Here is a 27,665-nt window from a genome sequence, read left to right on the forward strand (position 1 = left end):
TGTTTTGCATTTTTTGCACCATTCTGAGTAAACACTAGAGACTGTTGTGCGTGAAAATACCAGGAGATCAGTAGTTACAGATATACTAACGCCATCCCGTCTGGCACCAACAATCATACCACGGTCGAAATCACTGAGATAGAAATGTTTCCCCATTCTGATGGTTGATGTGAACATTAACTGAAGCTCCTGACCCATATCCCATATTGATTTTATACACTGCACTGCTGCCACATGATTGACTGATTAGATAATTGCATTAATAAGTACAGGTATATAAGGTGTACAGGTGTTCCTAATAAAGTGCTAGGTGGATGTATGTACATGTAAGATTTTTAAAGAGTTGATTGTTTATGAATTGCATTTGCTACATAAATTCAGGGCCCTGTGGGTTTGGCGGGTCGCAGAGAAAGTGAGATGGTCTAAAAGTAATTTGGAAGTCACAGGAGAGAGGTACTTGAACCCCACTGCAGCATTAATAAAGGAAACAAAGATCTTATTGACCATGCAGGGGGCGGGGGGTTGTTTGTAGCACCACAGTGCTGTACAACTCTCATTTTCCCCACGCAGGCCCCCAACACAGTAGCCCTCCAGGGGATAGATGATTTGCATGGATAGAGGATGACAAGGGTGAGAGTCTGAATCTGGAGGAATCAAAAGCACAGTTCTTAAAGATCCATTAAAATGGTCAGATGCATCCTCCTTTTTCACACTGGCACCCTCATGATAAGAGCAAACTGGAGTGTTTACTCTTAAAGATCTTCACCACAACAACACTGTAGCAAACTAGAGTTAAACTGGGATCTCCTTTGCTTCAGCAAGGTCTAAAAGCAGCATCACCTTCTCTTAGTAATCTAGCCGTCACAAGAGATAACTATTCTTTGTAATTTATACAGACTGTGGATCAATTACCCTTTCTGTGACACTCTTAACTCTCAAATGCTACTTGCGCTATCTTTCCAATTCAGACCCTCCTCTGCCTGCAGTAGGTTTGACACTACTTAACTCTTGAGCTAAAGGTCAAGCACTCCATTTGCATTTGTGAGGGCTTAAAGACTATTCCACATTTAGTGCCCTCTACATTAGATTTCCTTTGAATTTCAGACTTTTTAGACTTTTCTCTTAACGTAAATCAGCTCAATTTCTGGCTTGACATCACATAACTGAATTAAGCTAATTCTGCTAAATCAGCTGGGGCAGACTGGGGCAAAAATCAAAGGGCCTGAAAAAACAAAAGGCTGTTGTGTAGTCCTGACTAAACAATCCAGACAAATCCGCTTAATAAAGTGAAACAGGCCTTTAGAATAAGCAGGTAGCAAACTAAGAGTGCACCAAGATGAATTGAATTTTGAAGATTGAAGATAATATTCAACAGCAGATGGTGTTTCTCTTCTTTTTAAACATCTGTATTGACTTATGCTCTTGTCTGCACCACTCAACAGATCTTTTTGATTTCACCTGACCTTGATATACACTATAAATATGCTTTGACAAGCAACTTAAAATTTGCTTTATGTGGTAACATTTAAATCAACTGGTTTAATTCAAGTCAAATGTATTATTTAGTATAAAAGTATAAACTTGACTACATTAAGTTAAATCAACAAAAGTAATTTTAAGGGTCAGATCAGGCAGAAATAATTCAGACAACGTAAATTGCACTTTACAAGCCATTTTACTTCCTTAATGTGACATATTATTGAGTAAAACTAGATATTCAACAAGAAAAGATGTAGGGTGCAATGTTGTATTCATTGATTAAAATAATGCATAAAAAAAACTATTTAACTATTGGTTAACATGATCAAGTAGCCTGTGTGGCCTAAGTAACATCAGCAGAAAAGAAAAGTCATTTCAGAGGAAGAGCAGATTATTACATTATGATAAAAGATTACAAAGATAAAAAATTTTCCTTTGCAATAACATGCATCAATGGATCGTTCACAATATGACCAGGAATGGGCATTAAGAAAGTATATTGGGTCAATTTTTATTTCATGTTGACCTTAAGGTAGCAATTGCAATTTTTTAAACTATAAAAACCCAGATGAAAAGAAAGAAGTTCGGAAAATAACACAAAATAATCTCTATTTGGTCAAGCACTTTCACTCTTAGAATGTGAAAAACTGGCTCTGAGTTTGAATAAATATTTCAGACATGCAGAAATAATTTCCTCATACCCTTTCTGTGTGCTTTCCTTTACATTTCACAAGGAGACTCAGCCTGCATATTGCTTTTGAGGTCCGTCAGCCCGCAGTGGAATAATTCTATGACGTGGATGGAAATTCTAAAGGATCTCTTTCACTCAAAGCACATACTCCCACAATAGCGCAATTTCACGCAACGCAACTCTCTCATTCCCAATCATTTTTAGACTCTCTTGTTTAATTTTGTGTGAAAGGCAAGATTAAATACTTCATCATGAACATCCAAAAGGTACCATGATCAAAGAGAAATGTAGGAGCTATAATAAGTTCAACTAATTGAGAGGTTTTTCATCCTCACCAATTGGTGCATTTGGGTACAAATTATACATAACTTTGTTATTCACAGCACACACATTTAGGATCAGTGATCTATTTGGTTAAGGTGCAACACCAATCTGATTGACTTGAAATTAACAATCTGCTCTGGCTGCTTGGTCCATTAAAAGCAGTTAGAGAGAGAATCAGGGATGATTTATCTGAGTTAGACAGATAGACTCAAACAATGGTCTTAACATGGAGCTTCTGAAAGCCACCCAGTGAAAAATGCCCTACATCACAGTTTATAACGCACAGAGAGAAGAGGCCCAGCCCCAGAGACAGACAGCAGGGTTATCGACAGCATTTTATGGGCTGGAATCCTGGCCATCGCTTTGCCTGACACAGCCCCTGTGTGTCTGTCTGAGTGATGATGGCTATACCACCCGCACAGACAAGGGCAGAGCTGGAGAGAGTGTGCTCCCAAGATCCTCAGTCACACTTGAATAATTAAGACTGTCATCACATTTACATGTGCTTAAGAAAACGGTTTATTCAAGTGTTTTTAGCAACCACATGAGTTGATACAGATTAACGTCACATTCAAAAAGTCGTAAAAAATGGCAGGAAAATATTAACCAGTCTTTTCAAATGGTTGTGCTGTGCTGTCCTACAAAGGCAAAATGCAGCAACTACACATTTTGTCAAAATTAAATTAGGACTGAAATCGGGAGTGGTGGTGGTGTAGTGGGCTAATGCACACAACTGTTAATCAGACGGTTGTTGGTTCGATCCCCACAGCCACCACAATTGTGTCCTTGAGTAAGGCAATTAACTCCAGGTTGCTCCGGGGGGATTGTCCCTGTAATAACTGCACTGTAAGTCGCTTTGGATTAAAGTGTCTGCCAAATGCATAAAAATGTAAAATGTAAAAACAAATGGGTCTCTTAAACAATAATCTGTCCAGTGACAGACGGGTTTGGCTCAACTATGCTCAGATTCAGAGTGCAGTTTGAATAACAGAGTGTGAAAATTGCAGTAAGAAAAAAATCCACATCACTATAATAATCCAAGTAACTTTGAAGCCATTTTTCTCAGTATCAATGTTAGCGTAGTTACTGCCTTTTGCCTTTATACTGCAGTATATGTACCAAGAAAGTGGTTACATTGTACTTGTTTAAAAGCACCCACGTAAATAGATTTTGCTGTTGTTTTTAGTATGTAACATGGTAAAATGTGTGTTACAACTGAATTTGAAACACTGAAATCACATTTCGAAAAATTATATTTTATTTAGAATTCTTTATGATATAACGCGTGAAATGTTTTTAATGTTAATAATAGAAATATTCATTGCTTAAGCATACAAGCACTAGTATTGCAATGCATTTATTTTTCAATCAGAGCAATTCAACATGTTTTTTGTATTAAAAACATTTGTCATAAATATACTTCCATAATTATGGAAATTCGGATGCAGCATGTGACTCTGTAGGATACTAGAATATTGTACTGCACTGAGGCAGTGTTCAGATCAGAGGTGAAGGTTACAGGGCAAGGATCATTCTGGGAAGAGTAGCTCTCCCACAGGCTGTTCTCACAAATCTCATTACATACAAGTATGCACACACTAATCAATAACTCAGAGGTAGAGAAAGAACTAGCTGTTAATTATCTCATTTGCACCCTGCATTAGCTGACTGAACCATATAGCTTCCCCTAGGTTATGTACCAGATACAATCCCAAATAAAAAACAAAGTAAACACACAAAAACAGCTTTGAGTAAACAGAATTAACACTACACAAAACAGAGTTACACAAGTGTTAAATCTTCTTTCAGTCTTCAAATCAAAGTGCATGCAAGCAGTGTTGGGGTAAGCGATAAAAGTAATGCATGTTACGTAGTCAGATTACTTTTTTGAGTAACGAGTAAAATAATGCAACATTTTTTATTTTAGACCATAATTTTTAAATAAAGTAACATGTTGCTTTTGTACACCTCGACTATCCCTGTATAGTGAGAAATCAGGAGTAAAATTGTGAAACTTCGGGGAGGAGACATAGTGCATGATTGGCATTGTTGTTCTATAGAGTGTGAGGCCATAGACTATTTAGCAGAGATGAGTCACTTCTAGTTAAATGAATGGTAGAAATTGGAATGGCCAACCAAGGAGCTCTTGCACCCAACAGTCAATGGATGTAGAAAGGAAGTCCCGCCTTCTAGGTAAAAGAGCCAATCACCTTTTAGATACAGACATTGTCTGTCAATCAACTACCTAATGCGCATGTGCATTTTGTGTTTTAGGGTAATATGAGGTCAACAATCAGTTGAGTGAAACGAGGTTGATTCATGCGTTAATTCACACTGCATTAAAAAATCAGTAAACGCATTTAGGCAGAAGGATTATAAGACTAGTCATCCATTGGCTATGACATGATACGCAGGGTGAAATACTCAATTCATTGACTTATGCAGCTGAACTACTCTGTGTTAAAGCTTCCTATAACTGGGAGAATGGAATGAGAAAAGCTGACTCTGGATCAGCCGCTCTGTGCAACGTTCTACATCGATTGTGTATGCAGAGAAAATGGCTTAGCTTCTAAAAATATTTGACATTTTTGTTTTATAATAAACAAGTAGTTTGATTCATGAAACAAACTGTTTTTATGACATTATGGTAGCATTAAAACCGATTCCATTCAAGTTGTATCAAAATGCACCTTTGAAGTTGTGGCACCTGTACTAGAGGTCTGCAAGGGCCTTAAAATGAAAGCCAACCCATACCAGAGACTGTGTGGCCCGACCCTAACTGGTCTGAACTATATCATCAGATTTTAAGCCAGAATCCGAAATCGCTTACTAATTACTTCTCCTATCAAGTACTGTTGCAATAGGCTATATTTTACGTAAGCATGGAGGCAACATTCGTAACAGTACTGAAACTGTAAATATAAACAGTTTTAAGGCACAGCAGGGGGTGCCTTAAAAAGAATTGCCTTACTGTTTATTTGCTGAAACTTCACTTGGTGCAGAACAATCTGGAATAATATAAAACACTGCAACAATCCCCTCTATGCAGCCTGAACTTGTTCAGATTGTTGAATCTTTGTGACACCTGCACTAAAAACAATCTAGGCACAGTGCAAAGAATGAAACAGAGCACATGTGTCACAACATCCGTTTTTAAATTTAAAGTTCTTTTTAACTTGATGTGGTGTTTAAAAAATGCCGGTCCAGCACAAGACACTGAAGACAGAACAGATGCACACGGTGAGAACAGCCCCTAATTCGTATGTTCGCACGTGTCAGTGAGTGAGAGCGCATGCACGAAAAAATGTTCCGTAAGCCTGTTTATATTTTCTTTAATTACAAACCTGAACCCAACCAGAACCCGAAGTCCTACTTGAAAAACTGACCCGAACCCGGCCCGAAACCAGTCAGGTTCTCGGGTCCTGTTGGGTTGCAGGCCTCTCATCTTTACGCACCATGGATCACTCAAAACAAGCGTGCACTGAGATGACTTAAGTGAAAAATATGAATTTATTCATCAGACTAATTCCTTGAACAAGTTAGACTGGCATTCCCCACTGAATTTTATCCTGACTTCTGAAGAACATCTCAAGTTGACTCTGGTATTGTCAATGGGCACCGCATATGATGACATATATGATGCAGGATGATCAAGTGTTGGACTTTGCTGCTTTAAGGCATTGGACATTATTAATACTGGCTGCCATGTTGATGGAAAAACAAATAATTAGTGATGCATCGGAAAAAAAATTCTGGGCCGAAACCGAAAATTCAGCATGAACCGAAAAAACAGCAGTAATAGAATTAAAACCAACCTCAAACTGTAAATGACAGATATAGCCTCAAGTGAAGGATAAAACCTATTTTAATGTAATTGCTATACGCCTAGGAAATTGGACTGCTTTCTATTTAAGTAAAAGTGGCAGGTTTCTCTTCAAGAACAAACGTTGCTCAGCTGTCTGGCAGGAGAGACAGTTCCTCTTCTCATCAAGAACATGAGATGCTGCACTGAATAGTCTCACTCTCTCTCTGTGCTGGTGCTTGGGGCAGATAAATACCTGCGTGCAGTCCGTGATCTTTGTTTGTGTACCAGTAGTTAAGAGGATTGTCGCGTTCTTGTGATATGAGAGTGATACGAGTGTGAAGCGATCGTCTGTGTTCCGCAACTGCTTTCAGGTCCTTGGATAACATATAACGCGCAAGTAAGGGCAGCCGGTAGACTTTCTGGTGCCCCCCTAGGGAGTTGGTGAATTGGTGCCCTACGCAGACTGCGTAGTATGCGTATAGGGAGCGGCGGTACTGTTTTGAAGTATTTCCACACCGATGACATCAGCATTTGCTTGGTAGTGCCGTGATAATGGCTAGATCGATCAAGAGTGAAACCTGAGCAACGAGGGGCGGGGAGGCATACATTTTCGGCTCATATTTTCGGCCTTTTTTCTCTTTCGGCCAAAACAAAAAATTTCATTTTCGGCCTAATATTTTCGGTAGCCGACATTTCGGTGCATCCCTACAAATAATGCATATTCATGTTATTGACTCTTTATCATAAATATGATGTGAAGACCTACTTTCTAAATATTTGCTTGTTTACGATGGTGTTTGACATGAGTGTGGTACAGTAGCATGACCTGTAATGTCTCTTGAATGGAATGCATGGCTTATTTGTATGCAATGCATAGCAGAAGAGAAAGTGGCTGTGAGAAAAAAGTGAGAAAAAATGCAAATGTAAAGCTAAAGTAAAGTAACGCTTTACTTTCCATAAAAAAACACTTTTTAATAAGTTACTTGAAGTAATGAAGTAATGCAATATTCTAATGAGTTACTTTTAAAAGTAAAGTTACCCAACACTGCCTGCAATGACACAGCACTCTTCTCAGTTCTCTCCCTTCCCCACCCTCTAGCAGGATTTTATTACACTAATCATTTTTCATGCGCTGTGCTAACGACGGAGAATCCACTTGTGAGAGAGCAGCTTCATGCCTCCAACCAAAAAGACTAATTTAATGGCATTAAACCCCACTTTTACTGGAAACCTCTTTTAATCTTCCCAATCAAATGGCACATAAATTTGTCAGCTCTGTTTGAGTGTCCTAGCAGGGGGGCAAAGAACTAGTATTAGCCTGAATACACAAACACTATTGCAGGCCTAAGGATGACTGGCTTATTGGGGATCGTAACTACATTAACACCCCAAAAGCTCCATCTAGTTCTAATTTTACATGTAGGAACAAGTTTGAAATCAATAGTTATGCCACATTTTGTTTTACAGTCCTGCTGGATCTGGTGTTCAGTAAATGGGTGGCTACTGGTAATTTAAGATAATTTAAAAATAACATTTTATCTGCCAGTGTATTCAAGTTAAAATTCCACACACAAAGTTCACATTCTCTTCATAATCTACAGCTAAAGTGCCCATCAAATTTGAAAATGCATCAAATGAATTTAAACTCCTCCTGATCCCATACATAAACATGAGAGTCAGATCTGGATGATTCATCAGGGCTGACATGAGGGCTCCTCCTGTCTCTCCCTCACTGGCTTACAGATAAAGTGGTCCCTCTAAAGGTTGCAATCAATCTTTATTACTTTGTCATGTCTTGTAGTTCAGTGAAAATTAATGGAGTCTGCACCTTATTTATTTTCAGCTAGAGAAAACAAGTGTAAAATTCTGTTTAGTTTAATGAGAAGAGACCACCTTTACCCACAGCGGGATTAATTGTGATATCAGACTCTTCCGCCCCTCACAAGATGTTAGATCTCCTGTACCATTAGAGGAAATTAATATGTTGCGAACACATGATACAACACGGATGCTGCATTCTACTCAAATCAAAAAGACAGAATTTCCAACTTGCTACTGGAAAGGCAATAAAAACCTTTTAGTCAGGCTTCCAACTTTGAAACTTGAACATGGCGACACTCAGGGATATATATATATACACGGTTAATGATAAACATTAACTGGTGAAATTATGTGCATTAACGATTCAAAGTTTCCTGCAGTACACTGTGTGTTAAATACCATAAATGAACTTTTCTGTTGATAATTAATTACACCATTTTTATAATACATCTGCACAGCAAATGCTAACACTGCATATTATTGTTTATTCTCCACAGTTGGGCTGCTAGGAGACTTCTTTGTTGACAGTTTAACACCTGCAAAGCAAACAGTAGCATTTTGTCATTTGCTTCTTTATCATATTATATATATCATTTTTGAGCTTTGGCATACTTCTTGGGCAATGGAACACCTATATGGTCAGAATTTGGAAATACTGAATGCTATATTCCTGACATCTAACTTTGAATGGAACGCAGCAGTAGCACTAGTGTTTTATTATCTATTAGACCACTAGGGGCACTACAGTACAGAAGACATATTTTACACTTATATGGAGGTGCACTGAACAGCAACCAGCATCCAGTCTTTTAGAGGTCACCTCAGAAATAATCACTCTAATGTTCTTGCTGGCAACAAGGAAAGAGTTTAAAACAGGCTTTAGCTTCAGTCACTGGACAGAATACAGAATACCAATCAAGAAGGATAGCTCATGCCTGCCTTTTCTCTAATGGGCAGAGATTGTTACTTTGTATATCAAAAATCAACAATAAGGATTTTTTTCACTGACCACATCACAAAAAAAAAAAAAAAAATATATATATATATATATATATATATATATATATATATATATTCATTTGCAAGACATAAAAACACATGGACAAAATCAACAGAATGCATTATTTAGTGATAACACAGCAGTGGCCTAATGGGGCAAGTGACAGTTCAGTCAAATGGCCTGAAACTTTCCCACTACTAGCCACAGGCCAGCAGGCCATTCTTATTGTTGAGCTCTTTATGTAATTTTTTCCTCCCTTAGAATATTCCTTCAGTTTAATTTCTATAATCCAATGTAAAACCCTTACCCTGCAGGCAGATCCAAGGGTAATAAGTAATGCAGATTCAGCCTAGCATTAACCTAATGAAAGCAGTGACTCATGACATAGTTCCCAGGAAGCACTGCTGTGTGAATATCTCACCTTTGAGGTCAGAATTTCAACTTAGAAGTTCAAAAGTAACGGAAGAGCTGGGAAACTAAATCTGTAGTCTTTCACTTACTTCTGCTCTTTATTTCTGTATTCATTATCAAACCAACTCAAATTCTGAGTTGTCCGATAGCAGTGGCAGGTTTACGGGGCCATAATACAACAGCCTTTTAGATTGCAGCAAATAGCGTAGAAGCATTGAAGTGTCATTTTGCTTACCTTAGAGAAAGATCTGCAAGTACATCATAGGCTCACTGAAGAGGCTAAATGCAGTATAAATTACAGTATTAGAGAGTAATACTAGAGAACCCAAGAAGTGTTGTGATCAACATGAGAAATGGCATGCTTAGTGACTGGACTAAAAGACTGAGTGATGACCGCAGAAGAACTATCGCTCTGCAGTCTCACAGCACCATAAGTCAAGCCCCTGAAAACTTTTATGAATTCACAGCTGTGCTAAGAGAACATGCACCTTGGCCAAATCTTCTAGGTTTTTGAGAAGGTAACACAAACTATAGCCCAACTGCTTGGGAACAATGGTACAACAACGCTTGATGGATTATAATGAGTACCTCCTTGTATACTACAGTGATGGAATCAGATGGTAAAAGTAATATCATAGGATTTTGATATATACCATGTTACTGAATGTTATCATATTCATATACCATGGTATTTATAGGAATATTCTGGGTTCAATACAAGTTAAGTTCAATGCATATCATTTATTGCATAATGTTGATTACCACAAAAAATTATTTCGACTCATCCCTCCTTTTCTTAAAAAAATGTTTCAATGAGGCATTTACAATGGAAGATAATAGGGTAAATTTTTGCAGGGCTTAAAAGGAAGAAATGTGAAGCTTATAATTTTACAAAACCACGTACATTAATTCTTCTGTTAAACCTCATGTTTAATTTCATGAACAGTCGTTTAAGGGTTTCAGTGTTTGTTTACATTACATCGTCACGGCAACAAAGTTGTACAATTGGCTATAACTTTACATAGAAAAATTAAGCAATTTTATCACAATAAAATCATGTTAACATATTGTTTATGTCTTGTGGCTATACTTTTGAAACATTAAGTATTTAATGTTTATGGATTGTCCCCCACAGTAACCCAGATTTTTTCTTTTTTTAAAGAAAAAGAGGGACGAATCAATATTATGCCACAAATGCTGTCGACTGAGCCTAACTTGTATTACACCCGGAATACCCCTTTAAATGATACTCCAAGGTACTCCAAATAATATCATGGTACTACCATATAACATGTCCAAAAAAGCATGCTATTACCATGTAAAATCCAAAAAGCATGCTACTACCCTGGCAATGAAATGTAAGTGCAGCGTAGTTCTAGCGGGAAGACTCCTAGCCATTCACATGTCAGCCATTGCTTAATGAGTCTGCTCACAATCTATCACATTGCTATTTCAGTGTGCTAACATGGCAACCTCCACCAACCCACTGCCACCAGTTGAGTCCCGTCCTGCACGGGGGTAGGCTCATCACTCCGGCAGGATATGACAGTTCAGAGTACAACTTCTTCGGACCACAAGACGGGGCTTAAGGCAAAGAGAGATATTACATTTCTGTTCTAAATTCATCAAATAAATGTCATCTTAAATTTCACTCAAGAACCTTTTGTTAGTGATTGCCCTCTAATTGAGTGTTGTTACATGTCTGGTAAGTTAAAATACTTGAAACTAGTAAAAGTTGAGGAAAATGTTACAGTCCTTACTAGTTTACCTAAGTGCTTGGGCTGTAGTTTTAGTTTCATATGTTGCCTGAGCTGAAAGTACTTCTCTTTTTAAATGATTAAGCAAGTGCTACAGAACAGCATGGGCGAATGAAACAAAACCATGGGTGGAAATGATTGTTGTCCCAAAGTGGCATTTTTTTTTGTCCTGTTGATTAACAAAGCAACAAACATTAAACGCTTCGGTGCCTCTCGATGTTAGCGTTACAGTTGTTTACTTTACGTTATTAGGTTAACCACTCTCTCAATGGTCCGCCAAAATGCCACAAAAGACATGGATCATTGTGAAACAAGACGGATAAGTCATTGCAGCTCATTGCAATTGCATGGCAGGGTAAGTTATTTACGTTCGCCTGCGAAAGCTTTGTAATTAGCTTTGCTATCGTTACATATTTTTGTTCAGTTAAAGCGGTACAAACTCAAACAAAGAAAAGAAAAAACAATTACTTTTCTGCATTTTTCAGTAATTTTCTTGGATATTCCCCATAATGAACAACTTTTGGTACACAATAAAAGCTCCTTGTGGTTTCTCAGTTTGGTCGGAGCAACTGTAAACGATGCAAAACATAGGCATTTTAAGTTTGTGATAGTGCTACATATGTAGAAAATCACTTCCTGCCCTCCCTCTGCATTTTGCTCCACAGTAACGCAGTGTCGTGATGTCATGTGCAAACAAGCTATTTCCAAAGATGTCTGCAATATTCTACCAGAGTTAATCAAGTTAAGTCTTGTACAAAGAAATGTTTTTAAGCATTTAAGCATAGGAATTGTCCTCATCTGACCATGATAGACCAAAGAAATGATAGAACATTAAATAACAATAGGAAAAATGGGTTTGCTCATCTGTAAAACAGTTCTGCCTTGCAGGAGGCCAAAGAGTATCTTGGGAGTAATCAAATGTCCTAAGAGACTGGCCTATCCAACTACTTTTCTTCATTTGTTTTCAAAGGGAATGCAGACCTGCTCTATCCCCACAGTAACCTCCCAGGATGTCACTGCAGAGAAATGTTTCACCCTTCCTGCACAAATGCTTTTCCTTTTAAGGAAACAAAGTGCTAAAGACATAAACAAATAGCACATCTGCATGAGGCCAAGACAATAACCACTTAAGTGGCTCTGATCTTGAGTGCCAAAGACGACATTAATTGGCATAACACTAGCAATAAAGGCCATAAACAAATTGTGAAAGTGTTTGAAGGGCAAAGGTTTCTTATCAAGCATCTAAAAACAACAATCACTAATGGTGACCTCACAATCTTCAAATCCCATTTCCACTTGTTCAAACATTATGGTGAAAAATAACATGTCAACAGTCTTACTAAGGTGAACTTATTTCAGAGACTGTTATAATGGATACAAGTTTTGTTATGGTTTCAAGCTAATAACTATGTTCAAGATGTTGCATTTAACCACACAAAAAGTTTAACCTTATCCAAGTAATCTCACAGTTCATCACAAAAGAAATGTCTTGTTGAGTCTAGAAGGAAATGCTTCCCTGTCTACTACAGCAACATTTCTAACTAAGCACTTCCTCCCTAGTAGCAGGTGTGAAAAGAAGCTCTGCATGAGAGTTGGTAAGGGTTAGCAAATATTATGTAGCTAAGTCAGGCTAGACACCATATTTCATTTGACATGAATGAAAATAAGGCTGTAAGGGAAACAGACCATTCATTGGGCTGTACTGCCATGTGCCTTCATGTCAATCATTTATCCAGCAAAACATTTAAAATATATCTTTCCAGAACAAATCAAGGGGATAAAAACTGGAAAACATAGCTGTAAAAACTAGAGAGTTAAAGTTTGTCAAGACTAACTTTGATGTTGGCTTAACAAAGCCTTGTCTGAAGGTGCTATATGTAACATTTTTACTGTACTAAATCATAAAATGACCATAATATGTCATTAGAGAATTAGGAAACATGATAAGTTGAAATAATGGCTTCTCTGAAAACAATGCTACATCCAGTATATTCTACTATGTGTTTCCATTCCAGGCCAGAATTTCTGTTTATTCTGAATTTCTGCCCACTGCCCACTCACCAATAGTATTTTGACACCGCCGGGTTGCCGGTAAACAAACTGAATCAGAGATAACAAATTCCACCCAACCTAAAAAGCCTCGCCATCTGTCTAAAAACCACCATGACCAGAGGCGTAGTAAAACAAGGATAAATATTGGAGATGCCTCTGGAAGATGGAGACAAATTAAAGCCCAGAAATCATTCAAAACGAATCCTGTTGCGTGTCCTCATTCTGGCAACCTGCATGAGCTTCGAGTCTGGGGCGGGGTAGACAACTCTCCGATATTTTGAATTTGGACTGCAATACCCATTTCAAACGCTTGTTGTCAATCTTACATATAACACCTTTAAAAAAGGACAGTTTGAAGGTGAATTGTTTTTTTGAAGGTTTTTGGCCACTTTGAACATGTTAGTCTTGGTTTAGGGATAAAAAAAAATAAAAACCTGACCCAAATCTGTAGAACAGCAGTATGATGGCTTTGTCAAGCCAACATAATTAGACCTGAGCCCTTAAAGAAATAATCCGTGTTCAATACAAGTTGAGCTCAATCGACAGCTTTTGTGGCAAAATGTTGATTACCAAAAAAAAAAAAAAAAAAAAACACATTTAGACTCGTCCATAATTTTCTTTAAAAATAAATAAATAAATGGAGGTTACCGTGTGGCACTTGCAATGGAAGTGAATGGGGCCAATATTTGGAGGATTTAAAGGCAGAATTGTAAAGCTTATAATTTTATAAAAGCACAAATTAATTTCTAATTAAATAATAATTTTTACGGTAGTTTTAGGGTTTTGGTGTTTGTTGACATTAATTAATCATGGCAACAAAGTAGTAAAATGGCTAGAACTTTAAAAAGAAACGGTTAGTAGACGATTATATCACACTAAAATCATGTAAACATGTATATTTTGTACCACATATGTTGATGTTTTGTGGCTATACTTTTGGCTGCATTTACACTGCAGGTCTTGATGCCCAAATCCGATTTTCTGACTAGATCCGATTTTTTTGACGACACGCTTACATCATCTTTTAAAAGTGACCCGTATCCGATTTTTGCATTTACACATACACTGCTGAATCTACCAAATGTAGACGTTCTGACCCGGAAAATGAAGTAAAACAGCACGAAATGCAATGGATTTAAGACGCGAATAAAATTATCCAGTGTTTTGCTTTCCACAGTATTTTGAAAAGTCATCAAAAAAGTCAGCAAAACATTGGTCTCGTACGGCGGAGAAAAAAAGAGGAGAGCCCTTGTTGCAGCCTGGGCGAATTTAGCGATGATCGCTGCAACATCGGTTCAAAGGTTTGGATGCGGCAAAGGACTCAAGACTGGTGGGATCGCGTTATTGGAACCTGGGGTCAAGAACTGTGGGTCAGCAACTTTCGTATGCGACGAGAAACTTTTGAAATGTTGTGTGTGCGGTTGTCACCAATGCTCTCATACGAGGACACAACATTTCGCCAGGCAATCTCAGTGCAGAAGCGCGTTGGAGTTGGACTATGGTGGCTCGCGACAGGAGCTGGTTATCGAACACTGGCACATCTGTTTGGCATAAGTGACGCATCAGTATGCCTAATAGTCCGGGAGTTTTGCCATGCCATGCGAAATGAGATGATGCGCGAGTACATCAAGCTGCCAGAAGGTGAAGAGCTCCAAACCGTGCCTCCCCATATCTCGTGAAATGTCTTCATAAATTGATTTATTTCGATAACAGCCCTGCGTTTTTGCCTGCACTGTCTCTTCGCCCCAAACACTCAAAAGACATGAAACCTCCGCATTGCTCCACTGTGCGTTTCCTTTGTCCTCCTTCGCGCCTATAATAAGTCACATGATCTCAGTTGGTGGCGTCCACCTGAGTTGACGTCACTTTAATGACGTACGACTCGCATTTACTGGGGAATATCCGATTTGTCTGCTTACATGACACGCAAATGCACATATCCGATTCATATCCGATTTATTACCACATATGAGTGAGGCCTGAATGCGATCTGAGAAAATCGGAATCCATGCGTTTTTTTCCTGCTTACACGTTCACCGGTCATATACGATCTGTGCCACATGAGAGGAAAAAATCGGATGTGGGTCACTTGAACCATGCAGTGTAAATGGGGCCTTTGAAACAGTGAGGATTTTAAAGTTTACGGATTGGCCCACTTCATATTACTTCCATTGTAAGTACCTCGCTGGAACCTGAATTTTTTAATTTTTAAAAAAACAATGTTTTGTGGCAGTCAACATTATTCCACAAATGTTGTCGATTGAACTTAACTTGTATTGAATCCGGAATATTCCTTCAAAACAGTACAATGTATTGAATGGACTCTACATATTTAACATAGTTTCTTCTTTATTCACATAAAATGCTTTGTCATTTTATGCTGAGATGCTTTCTCCAACATTCTCCAAAAACTATAATTAAGCCATTTCTAGATTTAATCCAAACAAGCCAGCCCCAAACAACAACATTGGCTCAACTAATGGCATGAGTTTGGGGCAGGACAATCTGTGTCTATCTGTGACATTGATTATTTTTGTAGTTTTGTTTGATGTACTAGTGGTGCAGGAATAACACATTTTAAATTTGCTTTAAATATGGTGTCTACCCTGCTGATTGTAGTCCATGTCTCATGTCTGCTTTGTGGATTTTCCTGGTTGGTTCAGGCAAGACTGTATTGTAGATACCTAAAATATAGGCACGCCTCAGGACAATGTTTGTTCAGTGTTTGCCAGGGAAAGAGTTGAATGTAGCCGAAAATAAGTTATTTTCTAGAATTTTTCTAAATTCCTAAAACAACTCTTCTTGTAAACATAAAATCTCATGAGGCTTATAAAATCATACAGTGAATTGATCCATGGGAGGAAATGTTGCATCCTCCAGCCCAGACTCTCCCTCCTTCAAGCTCTTAGGTAATGTCTTCCCTCTTTAGCAAAACAATGAGATCTATTATTCCCTCACTGAAGTCTAGTCCTAAAGCACAGCTAATTCAATTAATAGCGATGCTGAAACGGAGTGGGAGAATCAGGTTTGGGATAAAGAGGAAACAGAGAATAGTTTGGAGAGAATAAGCAAATTAAAAAAGAGAGGAAGAGGGTGCTCTCCTGCTAAGCATGCATGGACAGCTTGCCCCAGAATTTTGGGCTTGCATCCAGTTTGCCTTCGACAAACTCACCCTTTGCAAACAATGGCCACTTATGTTTCCATAGGGACTGGGGCTTATGGGCAGCCCTTTCTCTCTCTCTCTCTCTCTCTGCTTAGAGTGGCAAACAATCAGCCTAAGTGCTAAAAAGCTCCATACAACATGGTGGCACTGTGCAAGTCAGTGAAATATTCTGCACTGACCACACCAGGTGATTTACATACTGAGGTGACAAACACTGCAAATTAAGGGAACCACAGCTGAGCAGAGCACCAACCAGCCATAAACACAACAAACACATATGTTTCCAAGGTGGTACACGTACATACAGCTTTAGTATAAAGTCATAGACTACTAGTGAAAATGCTTCTATTTTGCATTTTTCAAATTGCAACTCAAACTGGCATGGACTCCACAAGTTTGTGCAAACTTGACGATCCATGATATCTCAGCATGATTTGAGAATGTTTCAAAGAGCATCTTGTGTGTTTCAATGGAAGCAAGGAAATGTGACCTTTTGTACAAAGGAGTTCAAACATGGTCAATATTACAAATTTGCATCATATTCCTTTTACATCAAAAGGTTTCTTTGTTTTACATTTTTCAAAATCCAAAAATGTCCTTATATTAATAGGTAAAGTTTTTATTTTGAATCCCAGATTTGTATAGTGGTCTAAGACTTTTGGATCCTACTATATAATATATTTCAAAAGCTACAAGACATAATCGATTTAACAATGCAATGCATGCTGCAAATTTGATTTGATTGCAAGACGAAAGAGCTTTAGATTGTTATTTAACACTCTGAAAGGTCTGACACAAAGCTTGGTGAAATCCTAGATCATCTACCTTCATAATGACAGCAGGAATTCAGGAAAAAGTGGCAGACATCTGGTTTATCCAGTGCCTGTTCTCACATAACAGTCTAATAAAGTGTAAGGTTTGGAAATATATCGCTCAGAGCTGTGGATTCTTTCCACCCTCCGTACAGGGAAAACGTTCAGCTCCTTAGAAAGGAATGCAGAGCAGGTTAACACAGGATCACACTGGCACGTCTGCACAGGTCCCCATCCTTTATACAGTAAATGTACTCCTACACAAAGACGAGCACCCTTCCCAGCTGACATTTAGTCTTTGTGCAGATAGCCCCTTCTGCACAGCTTTGAAGTTGCTGCAGACCACCTTGTGCTGACAAGACAAAAGTGAGCTGGCGTTTCAAAAAGGGAGAAAATCTAAAGACAGTCATCCATGAGGGGCAGGAATTTGAACCATGCATTCTGGCTTTTGTAGATGCCATGCAGGATGGCAAATGTGTGTATTCTCCAGATATGATTACACCTTGCAGTGGAAAAATGGGTGGGACAATGGCTCTCGTCAACTTCAACAAGAGGCATCATTATGGGTGAATGGACGGAATGGACGAGGCCTGTCATCCAACACGCTCACGTTACCTCTAGCAGTCAAAAAAACCCACCAGCTACCAGACTTAAAAGACGACACACTCATACACTACCAAGTCAAGCACACAAAAGGAAACATATCTTTTTTTGGTATGCCCTAGACATACCAAAGCAAAAACACTATACTACTACATAAATCAAACACGCTAGCACACAATAACACACTGGCAGAATGGTACGGTCCTATAATGCAATTCAAAAGTACAAAAAGATCTATTGCGTGTGGTAGAGTTTTATAAATAAAACTATATTTTTATAGTTTTATTAAGGCCCCTATACACTTCATATGAAATCAAAGAGTGGTTGGTGCCATTTTAAACAAAATCTGGCCAAAAAGAAGTTTTTTTTTAGTTTGTTTCATTACTGAACTTTTAGGAAAACTTATTTCTGGCTGCTTAACACCATCATGCCATTGGTCCATGTCATCGGTAAGTGTGACCTGAGGCTCCACCTACTTTGAAGCTGACAGCTAATGGTTCAGTCGGTCAAGATCCGTCAACATGAACAAACCGGCATGCATTTATTAGTGAGATGGTGCAAATAGACCTACATCTGTACGATCTTTCGTGTAGAGACATTTTCCAAGACCATGTCAAGAGATTTTTTGTTTTTGTTTAATAAGCCTACAAAAAGGAATCAAATCTATTCAAAAACTCTCAAGTGCCCATTCACTCGTGTGCCTTCTGCAGCAAAAGCCATTCACACATCTGCCCAAATTAAGATATGCTTATCATCATTCTTTTGTCTGTACTTTGCCCATTAACACTTTTATACTCTCATCTTTGAAATAGTATCCGTGTCATCACAAATTACAATAACAGAGTGTAATCAGCACATATTATGGACGCGTATAGCTTGTTAGTGTATTAGCTCATTTATTCAGAATGTAAACAAGACCAATTTAACATTACCTACTGCATAGATATTAGCTGGTACCATTTTATATATAAAACAATATTACGCAAAACCCCTCTGTACTTGAACTCTCTCCTTGTTATTGCTCTACCTATTGCGCTCTAGCAGGTACATCTCCTTAGTAACCCCAAAAGCAAATACTTCTTTCGGCCGTAACTTCTTCCAGTTTGCTGCTGCATCCGACTGGAATGAGTTACAAAAGACTATGAAACTTGACAATAACATCTCTCTCACTTCTTTTAAAAAACGACTATCAGAGTTTCTGCCGGTCCGTTGCACGTTGACCTCTTTATTATAAATTAATATTTAATTTATCTCTGCTCTAGTTGCTTTTTTTTTTCTCTCTCTCGATAACAACTTGATGCCTTTACTATAGTTTATATTTCACTAATTGTTTATATACCGACACTGTCTATTTTATTGCCCAGAAAACTTGTATTTTACTTAAAATTTTGTTTCTTGTGTATTTACTGTTTAATTTGTATAATTTCATGTGTAACTATTTGTATGTCTTGCACTTTCGCTTTATCTTGGCCAGGTCGCCGTTTCAATTGAGAACGTGTTCTCTACGTGCTCACCTGGTTAAATAAAGGTCAAATAATTTTTTTAAAACAAATTACTTTAAATCATCATCGAGTGCTTAAAACGGCTTCTTTTACTGACTTTATGCCTCATTCTATGAGTAGAATTCACATGAAGTAACTGATAACACATTTAATGTCACATTAGTTAAGGTTTTACATGTAGTCTAGTGCGTCCTCATATTTAAATGTACTTCTAAATGCCTCCCACAATGGTGTGGCCAGTGTCTGATGTTCGCAAACAGTATACCGTTGCTTAGCTGTTTCAAACTTTTTTATCCCTGAACAAAAAAGAACTAATACGAAAGTATTTCGGGGGCTTAACATTCTCCCTAATATTACATTCTGTGCTGCGGAAGAAACAAAACAATACAGGGTGGGAACAACATGAAGGTAAGTAAATTTATTATTTTTATTTATTTAAACTTTTTCTCAAGGCAAAGCTTTCCAGGCAATAAGATCTTTTGAAAAGAGGACACCATGCATTCTGCATTGAAATTGGTCCTCAAGTGCAGACTGATCCCCTCCTTGTCAAAAACGCAAATTCATCATTTATGTCCAAAATGTCTTTTGTTCTCACACAATGTTTAAACATTAAACAAGGTAAAAAGAGTAAGAAAAAGGGGAAGTTAAGATAAACAGAACAGAGCACTTTTGCAGATTTGCCGAAGCCTGTGGGTGGCAACAGGATTGCTAAAATTCTTGCCTCAGATGGCATGTCCCTAATCTTATTATCTGAATGAGTATAAAATCTGCATTCCTGCAACCCTTCACATCCCCTCCTGGGCCTAGTCCTCTGTCTCTTTCTCTTTCTCTATGATGGCAGGCACATCAAAAGCCTCTCTTCTTGACACAAGAAACAGGATCCTGTCAACCCAATCTCATGAAAATTCGTACATAATTTTCGAGTTGGCTATTTCGTATGGTCACGCACGATGTTGTTCGCATAAACTTGTACGACTTCAACACGTGCAAATTCCCGGATCTCTAAGCACGAGATCCACGCACGAGGCTTTAAGGACATGCTTATTAATATTATGCCCTTACCCAAACCCCTCATCTAACCTTGACCAATCAGTAGAGTGTGTAAATAGGATTGGAAGCTGTTGTGTGTGACAGAAGCAAGTAATTGTCACGTATTAGATGGAAACAATGTCAGCGACGTCATTGGCTGTAGTGAAAGTCGTAGGAATGAAAACGAGTGCAGATGCACGATATCAAACAAATTAGCCAAATTTATAAAAGCCACTCATGTGTAATATATAGAGGACAGTTTATTCACTAGTGGTCAGGATGACCTGGAAAACATACAGCTTATCAGTAAACACTACAGGCCAAGAGAAACATAGCTATAGTGGTAACATCTGGATAACATTTTAAAAAAAATTTTAAAGCCGCAAAATGGACTGCAAAGGATTTCTGTATCTTCAAGTCACCTAAAAACTACATGTTGCACCCCCGAAATATTCATAATCTAACAGCCAGGGTATTAAAGCACAGTGGCGGATAATTTGACACATTTACCCGCCACTGTCGACAAGAAATATCTCTAGACACAAAGACGTGTGCTTGAGGAAACACACCTGATTCTATTTTGAAAAACAGATGAAAGACATGCCGGCGATGCTCGCGTCTGATTTACTTTTTTGTTCAGAAGATCATTTGCGCTTTCTTTGCCAAGCTTGATCATGTCTCGTGGAACACACACAAACTGTGAGTTCTCACTTTTTTCTCTATCAGTCATCTGAGAGCAGTTTGTAAGAATACTGCTGTCTATGAGAACGCTGCTCAGACTATCTCAAGATACATCTGCAAATACCATACCACAACACTGGGACAACAGGTGAATTGTCATGGGTACAATAATCCAGTACAGCCACAGAAATGGTTCTTGAACAAGTTTACTCTTTAGACTAAATTTGTATGTTGCAAAATAATCATTATGATAATAGTAAGAGCCTATGGTAATATATGTTATATTTATATTCTAAAATAAAATAAAAATTAGTTTGATAAGTTAAACTGATATATTGTATATAGGCCCATTTGTTTTTTGAAAACAAATGGACATAATGCAGCCTTATACATGGGTTCCTTATAGTCGCCTACATCAGACTAGGCACTGACTGGTCGATTGGCAGTTTTAAAGTGCAAGTTTAAAGTTTTTATATCAAAACATCAAATCGCAATACTTAGAGAATCACAATATTGCAATACATATCGAATTGGCTAGGACATATCGTTGTAATATTGAAACGGGAGGTCAGTGGAAATTCCCAGCCCTAATAATAGTATCAACATTTAGCCATGTTTATGCTTATAAACCATTTAAAAAACATTCAAATAATTCAAGATATATTTTCTGAAGTTTTAAGTGATTTTATCTTGTTTTAAGGATGTTTATTATTTTTAATGGAACACAATACATTAATACTGCTTAAGAAACTTTTTTGGAGTGTCTACAATGAAGCGGACCCATGAGCTTTATTTGCTCTGTGTCATTGGCCGGGGTGACTCAGATTATACAATAAAGGTGATTATAAAGGTCTTGCATCCCAATCATATCATCTTTGTATCATATAATTTTTGAGAGGGCTTCACAAATATAAGAAGGTCATTATGTATATAAATCAGACAGAGATTGTCAGAGATGTGGCACAGAGGTTTGTTCCTATGCTTATGACATACTGTATAAAAGCTGTTAGCTTACAGAGACCCAGGTTTGAGTACTACTTTTATCATATTCTGTGTCACATTCATGTCTACTCTAAAAAAGTAAATAAAAAAAAATTACTGATTTAGAAAATCAACAAATATTGATTGCATTCATATCCTACTGCAAAGTATTTAGTTACATGACTGTTTAAATTCCTATCCTAATTTAATGCGCAATGACAACAATTAGTAAACCATTTGTAGGTTGACATCACTAAATGTATGGCACAATTACAAACTTCACCTATAAAGATGAAAAATGTAAGCCGTTTAAAGAGCACAAACAACATTTTGTCATGTCACTATGGGCATGCATTTCTGTGTTACTTGGTTGCCAAAAGTAGCTTTAAGTAGTTTAAAACACAAACAGTAGCCAGACATGCTAGAGCAGCTATAGTGTACTTTCCCAGCCACGTCTCTTTAACTGTTCTGGGAATATTAATAGTTTAAACATTTCTAAACCACGAAGCGCAGGGAGAGCATAAAAATCCTATTAAACAATACAAAGACTGCAGTGTTTGGCTCAGAAACCGCGGCACTCCGCTTTAATGAAGTGGCCTGTTAGCGCTAAGCTAGCACTGCGCCAAGAAAAAAAAACAGCTGATGGAAAAAATAAACTGAATCTTTCACTTTGAAGAAATCACAAGGACAAATATTAGCAGCCAATTGATCCTCATGTGGTGCGGGTACAGGGACATATGGTAGAAAAAGCATTCTGTTAGCCTGTGGCCTGTGCATTATGTTTCATTATAAGCGTCTGGGCACAGCCAGTGCAATGCCAGCTGGGATTCATGCTCAGCACTGGGCCAGGACAAGCACCCACTCCCACGAGATAGGACCCAATAAAAGACCCATTTAGTCAAAGGAGTGAGGTGCTGGAGAGGGCGCAAAGTGGTTTACAGGAAGGGATGGGCTTCAAACCGATGAAAAGGTCTCTCCCTCATGTCTGCTTTATGGGAGACATAGGGCTTGTTTTGACTATTCTCTGGCTTTTTATATACATGAAAAAGGACATCCTGACAAAGAATGACTTAAAAGCACAAGCCCACCAACAGTAAAATGCACACGCAATTTCCTAACAATGACGTTTGTTTCAGTAACTAACTAAAAGTAGCAACACTATTTAACTACATTGTTCAGTAGAGTGGCAAAACCAGGCAGCTGTAAAGCACTTGCAGCTTTGCAGTCTAGCGAACTGAGGCACATTCCCTTAAATTTTCACTCTCTCATATATAAAGCATTGGGAAGCATTCACTGAAAGCCCAATTAATTAATTCACCGGTTCATTTCAATATAGGTAACTCCTTTTTAGTAGGGCTAAAACGATTACACAACATCGTCAATAAAAAATTTACAACAAATATTTTCATTGTCGAATAGTCATTTGATCGCATTGTATGTAACATGAGATCATATGAATCTCTAATGATGAGGTGCATGAGCGCTACAGGGGCAAAAGTATCCAGCTGCTCAGGTGCCTGATAGAGGCAGGTAGAGAGGAAGAAGACAAAGCTTACAGTTTAGACACACTCCAAACAGCTTAAGGTGATGTAGATTACAAAGCATTAGGGAAATATACAAACATACAGAATCAGTGTTGTCGTGAAATAAAGCAGAACGGCGTTCTGCTGAAGCAAAACTTGCATGTAAGGGCATCTAAAAAAGAAACAACCCTGCATATTTTCTTTAATGGTTTCTTTATTAAAGTTCAAATAATAAGGAAGGTAATCTAAAAGGCACAAACTATAAAACTGGTATTTCTCTATGCAGTGAGAGCCCCTTCTATGAGTCACGCGAAGTGACGCAAACTTTTTTGTAGCTTGAAAAGCTAGTTTCAAAGTACCTTCCCCAATAATGGTTTGCTTATTTGTGCCGTGTACATCTCAGTATTGCTTTTCATGTGAAAAAAAAACTCACTTTTTTTTTTTTTTGATTTTCCCATTTTGTGCTCATCAACACTATGTAACAAATGGAAACTTGGAGTGAAATAGTGGAAAACAGAAGGGTAGCAGTCAGTCGGCATCTGTGCTTCAGTGTTTTAGAGTAAGCAGCATGTCTTCTTGTCTCATTTTCTTTCATTGGGCACATTTTCTGAACCACCACAGTATTGACTCCACCACCCAGCATACACAGAACATAAGCTTCAACCCTAACAGACTTTTACATACGCTTGGCTAAGAGGAGCAGAGGGGGCTGTTTGTTCACAGCAGGCCCATCATACAACACACACACACACAGCTATTCTCTCCCATTCTCTCATTGTCTTTTTTTTGCAGGGATTTTCCTGGGACAAATATGGTCTTCAGTGGTGGATGTACACTGTCCATACACAAAGCTGCTTTATACATAATTGCAATTAATAAATATTTCACGAAATTAAGTAGTTGCAAATCATGTATTATTTTTTATTCAGTTATTTTTGATAATCTAAGCATCTGGAAAATGTTTGGGAAATCAAGCTAAACTAACTTAATTAACACCTTATTTCTATAGGGGTGGGACCATTGTTTTAATATAAAATATTTGTTCCTACTTCTTAACAAATATATATTATTTTCTTTAACCTTTTAATTATTTAAGTAGTCTCTGTAGAGAATATACTATGAGTATCTAAAAGCAAACATGGCCAATTTGTTTCCTAATATCAAAAATTATTCAGTCAGATTTTTAGTAATGTGATGTTCACACTTTATATTAGGTGGCCTTAACTACTATGTACTAATATCAAATGCATACAATACTAAGTATTTACTGTGTAACTACATGTTGTTCTGCAAAATTCCCACATTTATTGCTACTGAGGTTAAGGTGTGTTTAGGTTTAGGAGTAAGGGTAGGGTTAGGGTTAGGATTAGGGGTGAGAGTTAGGTTTTTGGATAAGGGTTGTGTTAGGGATAGGGGTAAAGTTAACAGTGTAACTACAAATGTAATTAAATGCAAGTACTTTAAATGTAATTACAATGCAACATCATGTATTTACACAATAAGTACATTGTATCAAATGGTTAAGTGCATAATAGTTAAGGCCACCTAATATAAAGTGGTACCGTGGTGATGATTTGTAATTAAAAATACAACTTTAGTGTTGTAGACGTTTTCCTTGTCAGTGGTGGTTAGAATGTCAGGCTTTCTAGCCATTTGAGATGTTTGACTTCTTCTACAGTGCTGTAAGGTACGTAAAACACTTCTCAGTATAATTCAAATGGGTCAGATACGTTTTGTGGTCTGCGGCGTGATATCGTGTGAAGTTGGATTGAGAAGTGCGAGTGATCCCACTTTGCGTACTGGAGCATAAATACCTGGAAGCCAGCTTGACAGATGCTCATGTAAGATGAGAAGCATATTTAGCTATTTTAATGTGCCGAACGTGAGATGAATGTTACTGAATTTGCTTTGGCAGCCCAAAATTTCACCTTGGTGATCGCTGAAAATGTTTCTGTGTCAGAAAAACCCTGCTCTGCCATGGTCAAGGTGCCGACACGACAGTGCAAGGATGAGGAAGGGGATACAGAAGAGAGCAGGAAGAGTATGGTGGCTATCAATACACATAAATATCATAATATAACATATCAATTGTGGATTGTGGACAAATGATGAGCATGTAGCACACTGCATGTACAGTGGGATCCAAATGTATGAAAATAATATCTGGTATTCAAAATAAAATGTAATCCTTAAAATAAACACATTTTAATGAAAACCTAATGTAAAAAATTATTATTTTAAAGAAATATTTTATATTCTGCACTTTTTCTTAGTCACTAATCAAATAAGCAATTTGAGACATTGACCATGTTAAAAAAAAGTTTTGAAAGTTTCTTCGGAACATTTTGAAATCATGCTGAGATAAAATGGATCATCCATAATAGACTTGAGTGCATGTTGTCATTAAAACAAAAGGGTATATTAATACTAATTAATTCTGAAATTCAGGTAAATTCTTAAATTCAGTTGAACTTTTCACTCAAATTGTTATGCTAATATGTATGTATAATTTGTATTTAATATTTATAATGTATATAATAATAATTTGTAATGAAAACATTTGTATTAAATTATAGAAATGCTAAATAGAATAATTCTTACTAGTGTTCTTAGACTTTTGGACCCCACTGTAAATACATAATGGAGTGATGTTATGGATTACAACTAAGGTCTTACAACACGGCAGAATTGTTGATGTTCACTTGCTGGTTCTGTGTAGGTTTCTAGCCCCAAATTCAAGACATGAAAGACTGAAAGAAAGCTAAAACTTGCACTGGGCATGTGGAAAGAGGAAACATGGGAGCACTACAGAGAAGGATGACTGCTTAATGAGGAATGATGAAAGTCAGCAAGTGTCTTACCTGAAAGAGCAGTCCACAATGCCAGTGATGGAACATGAAAGAGAAGAGAAAAAAAGACAGTCATGTTAGAGTAGTGAAAAATACCTGGCAACCAATATAGTACATGTGGTCCAAAACCTAGCACTGTCTACTTTTAAGGTATCACCCTAACATCATGGAACCTCATCATTGACTTGTTTGGAAAACTCTACAGGAGCAACAACTCTGCAAACAGTTTGATAACAGCAGACACAATAGCAAAGCGGAATGCTTCTACATAGGGGAGCATAAAAGCTTAGAATAAAATAGCATAACACGCCAGTCCCATAGACAATTCAGTGGGCGGAAAGACTGGCGTGGCGGGGAGACATGGGCCGTTTTTTTTTCTGGATGCCTATGGAGGAGATGCTTCAGTGTGCTGAATAAACTGTTTTGTGAGGGTTAGCTCATCACTTAATTAATTGAATGCCTGTCTGCTAATTGTCAACATGTTTTACACTAGACAATCCTTTTGGAATGAACTATGTGTGGAGTTTACTCTGATAAAATGTTTTATAAGAGAAGTCACTGAGAAATTTGCAACAGGTAGGTGTCAGTTTACAGCGCTCCCCATTCATTTGTATGGTATCTGCAAACGGAGACTTACTGTCATAGCATGTAACACACTCTCTCCTATGGTAAAAGCACAGACATTGTTATCTTAGTATATAGTAGAATCTTGGAGCAAAGTCAGATTACTTGGTGGCCATCTTGGTAAACATTTCCAGGCTGTTTTTTTCTAGCTACCCCATCTTGAATGGTAAAAGACTGAACTTCCCAATTATTAAAAAAATATTTAAAATTATGAATAAAATCTGTCAACAACGGTTTCATAAATTTTGCTTCTTTGGCTCAAATAATGCAAAAAAAAAAAAAATAAATAATATATATATATATATATATATATATATATATATATATATATATATATATATATATATTATTACAGCAGGTCCAGCTAATGCACATCCAAAGTCTAGAGTAAACAAACTGTTTATCATAAAACGTAATTGACTCTTTAAACTAAACGTTCCACTTCCATTCCTTAAACCGCCATATTAAAGTCATTGTGAAATTAAATGTAGTTGCTTTTGGTCTATATCTATTAGCTTTAGGCCATCTAGATGCTAGTGTACTTCTAAACGTTGACAA

At 37.5% G+C, this 27,665-nt stretch overlaps 1 protein-coding gene across 2 annotated transcripts in view; it reads right to left on the reverse strand.

Moving 5' to 3' along the window:
• The window catches only part of LOC127618731 (agrin-like), a 318,903-nt gene that overhangs the window by 222,775 nt on the left and 68,463 nt on the right, over positions 1-27,665 (reverse strand). The window lies entirely within an intron of this gene.

Source organism: Xyrauchen texanus, chromosome 25 (assembly GCF_025860055.1).
Source record: "Xyrauchen texanus isolate HMW12.3.18 chromosome 25, RBS_HiC_50CHRs, whole genome shotgun sequence".
Classification (NCBI taxonomy): Eukaryota; Metazoa; Chordata; class Actinopteri; order Cypriniformes; family Catostomidae; genus Xyrauchen; species Xyrauchen texanus.